We start from the raw sequence: 6,000 nt of genomic DNA, 5'->3' as shown, positions 1-6,000 counted from the left end.
GAAGAAAGGATTTTGAATGTTTTCATCATAAAGAAATAATAAATGTTTGAGGAGATGATATGCTTATCGTTATTTGAATATTCATTACACAATATACATATATATTGAAATAGCACATGGTACCCCTTATATGTGTGCACTTTAAAATACTTTAAAAGGGGGGAGATAATGTGGTCAGACTAAGAACATTTAAAAATTTTTATTTAATTATTTATTTTAGAGGCATACACACACAGACACAGACAGCTAGCCCATCTACCCTTTCACTTTCCAAATCCCCACAATGGCCAGGGCTGGTCCAGACTGATGCTGGGAACTGGCAACTCAACACAGGTCTCCCACATGGATAGCAAGAACTCAGTTACTTGTGCCAGCATTTCTGCCTCCTAAGGTCTGCATTAGCAGGAAGCAGGAGTCAGGAATGGAGCTGGGTACTGAGCTCAGGCACTCTGATGTGGGACGCAAGTGCCTTAACTTCTGAGCCAAATGCCCACTCCAGAAAAACCATTTTTCAATTGTCTTATCATAGTTTCTGGTGGCAGCATTGTTATGGTTATTCTAAGACTGCTGTACAAGTATAAGTTGATGCAAGAGATGGGTATTCCAACCCTCTCATCCTATGGGTTCTTGAGAACCAGGATTGTTGGTATGGAAGCCCCCAGTAACAATGAACAGGCAGTCCTGGTGTCCAGATTACAGTCTTAAAATACTGTGTCCCACTAAAGCAGACCAAGATTTCTTGGAGAAACAGCTGATTCTAGGCCTGGAGTAGGAAATGTGTGAGATGAACTGGGGTGTTCTCACCCACCACATGGGAGGGAAGTTTTCAAAAACTAATAGAGTGGTGCACAAAAGCCTCAGGGGCCATTTTGAAGAGGCACTTACAGATTAAAGAAGAAGCAATTTGAGGCTTCATAAGGGCTCATGTTTAAATACATTTAAATCCATGCATTCATAATAATATATTTTTTTTGACAGGCAGAGTGGACAGTGACAGAGAGAGACAGAGAGAAAGGTCTTCCTTTGCCATTGGTTCACCCTTCAATGGCCGCCGCGGCCGGCGCGCTGCGGCTGGCGCACCGCGCTGATCCAATGGCAGGAGCCAGGTGCTTCTCCTGGTCTCCCATGGGGTGCAGGGCCCAAGCACTTGGGCCATCCTCCACTGCACTCCCTGGCCACAGCAGAGAGCTGGCCTGGAAGAGGGGCAACTGGGACAGAATCCGGCGCCCCAACTGGGACTAGAACCCGGTGTGCAGGTGCTGCAAGGCGGAGGATTAGCCTAGTGAGCCGCGGCGCCGGCTCATAATAATATTTAATAAGAAAATTAGTCGATCACTTTCTGAAGGTAACAGGTAGCCAATTCATTATTATGAAAACTATAAATCAAGACTGTTTATCTGACTTTTTAAAATGAGCTGTACAATCGGGTAAGCAAATGGTAGATGAAAGGAAGCATGTCATTATACAGTTACCCCAGGTAATAAATGAAAATAATAATAGAATTAGAATTTCATGATCCTAACTATTCCAAGTGAATTAATGAATCTAGGCAGTGGGCCATATACATCAGCCAACATAAAATAAAAAGTGATGGGTGGGAGTTTGACCTAGCAGTTAAGACACTGGTTAAAATGCTCATGTACCATATTGGAATGCTCGGGTTTGATACCCATCTCTGGTGCCTGACTCCAGCATCCTGCCAGTGTATATCCTGGGAGGCAGCAGGTGATGACGCAGGTAATTGGCTCCCTGCCATCCATGTGGGAGACCTGGCTTCCAGGTTCAGTTCAGGTCCAGCCTCAGCTGTTGCAGGCATTTTAGGAGTGAACCAGGAGAGGAGAGCTGTCTCTGTCTCTCAAAAACAAACTGAAAAGAGCACACTACCACTTATTTTTACCAATGGGATGGAATCATTGCTCTGGACCCAGTTTCCAATGTGCAGGAAATAAAGAGGATAGAGAAACATGCTAAATTATACCGTGAGTCTGCAGTCACCAGACTGTAGCAAACTGCACAGGTGAAACAGCCTATGTCCTTCCAAAATACATCGTGAGGGAAAGAAAGCAATGGGGAGGGACATACACCAAGTTGAAAAGGGAACAAACTAAGCTGCTGTACTTAGGGATGCACACTTGGGGAATAAAACCATCAAGTGACACTCAAAAGTGATTTCTGTACTTTTTTTTTTTTTTTTTTTTTTTAAGATTCATTGGGACCAGCAGTGTGGCGTAGCAGGTAAAGCCGCCACCTGCAGTGCCGGCATCCCATGTGGGTGCCGGTTCGAGTCCTGGCTGTTTCACTTCCAATCCAGCTATCTTCTATGGCCTGAGAAAGCAGTAGAAGATGGCCTAAGTCCTTGGGCCCCTACACCCATGTAGGAGACCCAGAAGGGGCTCCTGGCTCCTGGCTTCAGATTGGCGCAATTCCGGCCATTGTGGCCAATTGGAGAGTGAACCAGCAGATGGAAGACCTCTCTCTTTCTCTGCCTCTCCTTCTCTTTCTGTGTAACTCTGACTTTCAAATTTTTTTAAAAAGATTTATTTATTTGAGAGACAGTTACAGAGAGGCAGCATCAGGAGAGAGAGAGAGAGAGAGAGAGAGGGAGAGAGAGAAAGAAAGAGAGAGGTGTCTTCCATCTGCTGGTTCACTCCCCAGTTGGCAGCAATGGCTAGAGCTCAGCCGATCCCAAGCCAAGAAGTGGGAGCTTCCTCCAGGTCTCCCATGCAGATGCAGGGGCCCAAGCACTTGGGCCATCTTCTACTGTTTTCTCAGGTGCATTAGCAGGGAGCTGGATCAGAAGTGGAGCAGCTGGGACTCGAATCAGTACCAATACTGGATGCTGGCACTGCAGCCTGTGGCTTTACCTGCTGCTCCACAGTGCCTGCCCTGACTTCTGTACTTTAGAGGTCAGGGGACAGGCTGTGATTTTTATGGGGAGTGAGGAGGCATTTATTGGGTGACTGGGCAGAGATTTAAAAACATTCAGTGAGAGTTCTATCACTGACACATTGCAATGGTTGCTTCATCACATACGTAGCCATCAATCTATCCCTGATGCCTCCATTAACCTATTTTTATTTTTGGAAGTAAGATATATTTATTTGTGTACCTCCATGTCAGTACTTCAGTACTCTAACAACATTAGCTCAATCTCTGTTTATTGGCAGCTTTCCTTTAGACGTGGTATTTACATTTAAAGACAGCACATATTTGCTCTGTCTTTTCACTGAGTTTCAACAATGCAATGTAATTCAAACTCCTATTGAGATAAACATTGCCATCACCCCCCAATCACCCATGTTCCCTCTGTGTTTCAAAGATAAGAATATTTTCTTTTGAGTAAAATGAAAAAAAAATCACACGTTTTACTTCATCTCTTGCTCCCCCAACATTCCCAATTTTTGTAGATATGCTCTGGAAATATCATTTGATTATCATTAGTAACAGCACTGGACGGTCATAAAGAATGGTGGTTAAGACTTTGGAGACTTCGGGCAGGCATCTAGTGCAGTGTTTAAGTCACGGCTTGGGATGCCTTCATCCCATATCAGCACCTGCTTGGTTCCCAGCTATTCTAGTCTGATCCAGCTTCCTGCTAATGTACAGCCTTGGAGGCAGCAAATGATGGCATAAGTCCTTGAGTCTCTGCTACCCACTAGGCTACTGGCTTTGGTCTGGTCCTGGTTGCAAGCATTTGGGGAGTGAACCTGCAGATGAAATATCTCTCTTTGTCTCTCTACCTTTAAAAAAATTCTGGAGTCAGATTGCCCAGGTTTGAATTTTGGCTCTTTCCTTTACCAATTATGTGACCTTGGTTACTTAACTTCTTTGCCTCAGTTTAGTCCTTTGAAAGATGAAGATAGGGGCCAGCATTATGGCAGAACAGGTTAATCTTCAGCTGTGATGCTGGCACTCCATATAGGTTCCAATTTGAGACCTGTCTGCTCCACTTCCAATTTAGCTCTCTGCTAATGTGCCTGGGAAAGCAGCAAAAAGATGGCCTAAGTGCTTGGGTCCCTGCAGCCATGCAGGAGATGTGAAAGAGGCTGTGGGCTCCTGGCTTCTGCCATCACCGTTGTGACCATTTGGGGAGTGAACCAGCAGATGAAAGATATACTCTCTCTCTAGGGGCTGGTGCTGTGGAACAGTATGTTAATCCTCTGCCTGCAGCATTGGCATCCCATATGGGTGCCGATTCTGGTCTGGCAACTCCTCTTCTAATCCAGCTCTGTGCTATGGCCTGGGAAAGCAGTGGAAGATGACTAAAATCCTTGGGCCCCTGCACCCATGTGGGAGCCCAGAAGAAACTCCTGGCTTCTGGTTTCAGATCAGTGCAGCTCTGGCCATTGGGGCCAATTGGGGAATGAACCAGCGGATGGAAGACCTTTCCCTCTGTCTCTCGCTCTCACTGTCTGTAACTCTACCTCTCAAATAAGTGCATAAAATCTTTATAAAAAAGATATTCTCTCTCTGTCTCTGTAACTTTGCCTTTCAGATAAATAAAAAATAAAATGTTAGAAAAAGAAAGATGAAGATAATAACATCTTTTTTTTTCTTTTTTTTTAATGAACATAAATTTCCAAATTACAGCTTATGGATTACAATAGCTCCCCCCCATAACTTCCCTCCCACCCACAACGCTCCCCTCTCCCACTCCCTCTCCCCTTCCCTTCACATCAAGATTAATTTTCAATTATATTTATATACAGAAGATCAATTTAGCATATATTAAGTAAAGATTTCCACAGATAATAACATCTTACTCAAAGACTGACTGCAAGGATTAAGTGAGATAATCTACATAAACCACTTAGAATAACATATCGCATTTCATAAGCAATATTATGTTTGCTGTTATGGTTATGAAATAACATTGTGCATTACTTCTTTCAAGAACTATTTTGATAATTGCTTTGGTTTAAAATTACATTAACTAATTATTTAGACCTACCTGAATTTGCAGGTATCCCATGACCTTCCTCTAGGTAGCTTATATAATCTGGACCTGTTTCTTCTGGGATCCTTCAGAGACTGTCCATTTAGCTCAGAGCCCATGTGGCCTTGAGGAGGCTTCTACACACCTCTCTCCTTGGCCTTCTCTTCTTCTTCTTCTTCTTTTTTTTTTTTGGCCAAGCAGAGTTAGACAGTGAGAGAGAGAGAGAGAGAGAGAGAGAGAGATAGACAGTGAGAGACAGAGAGAAAGGACTTCCTTCCGTTGGTTCACTTCCCTAGTGGCCGCCACGGCTGGTGCTGTGCCGATCTGAAGCCAGGAGCTGGGTACTTCCTCCCAGTCTCCCTCGTGGGTGCAGGGCCCAAACACTTGGGCCATCCTCCGCTGCCCTCCCGGGCCACAGCAGAGAGCTGAACTGGAAGAGGAGCAACTGGGACTAGTAGTACCCAGCGCCTCAACCGAGACTAGAACTCGGGGTGTCAGTGCCACAGGCGGAGGATTAGCCAAGTGAGCCACGGCACCTGCCATCCTTGGCCTTCTCTTATATGAGATGGAAGAGTACTACAGACCAACAGGACAGTCCTGAGACTCACCGCAGGAGCTGCTCGGCTAAATTAGGTTATTGCCATGGGAGACTCCAGGAAACCAGTACTCTGCAAGTGCCTGTGGTTGCTGCTCTTTACCATTCTCCGAGTGAGTCTGTCCTTTCCACCACCCAGGCCGATGTCCTGGGCTCAGCCTGTACGGAGGAGAGTGATGGCTCGTGTGCCCTATTTCTTCTTCCTTGAGTTGTCTTCCTCATGGATGCCCCCACCTCCATCCCCATGTGCTAGGCCCAAGTCCTGTACAAGACGGGCAGCAGTCATCACGGCAGCTCCAGCCCATCCATGGCTCCTCGAGGGGCTGGATATACCTGTTTTCTGTGAGAAAACAAGCAGGAAAACTTTTGTCATTTCTTTGAAATAGTTAGCTTTGCAGTTTTGGAATGTAGTGCAGTCATTTGGAATTCTGTTTGATTTTTTATCTTGTGTGTCTCTACTCCTACACAA

The sequence above is a fragment of the Oryctolagus cuniculus genome, chromosome 10, assembly GCF_051225735.1.
Source record: "Oryctolagus cuniculus isolate XC-2025 breed Fujian yellow rabbit chromosome 10, ASM5122573v1, whole genome shotgun sequence".
Classification (NCBI taxonomy): domain Eukaryota; kingdom Metazoa; phylum Chordata; class Mammalia; order Lagomorpha; family Leporidae; genus Oryctolagus; species Oryctolagus cuniculus.
This window is presented reverse-complemented; position numbering follows the sequence as displayed.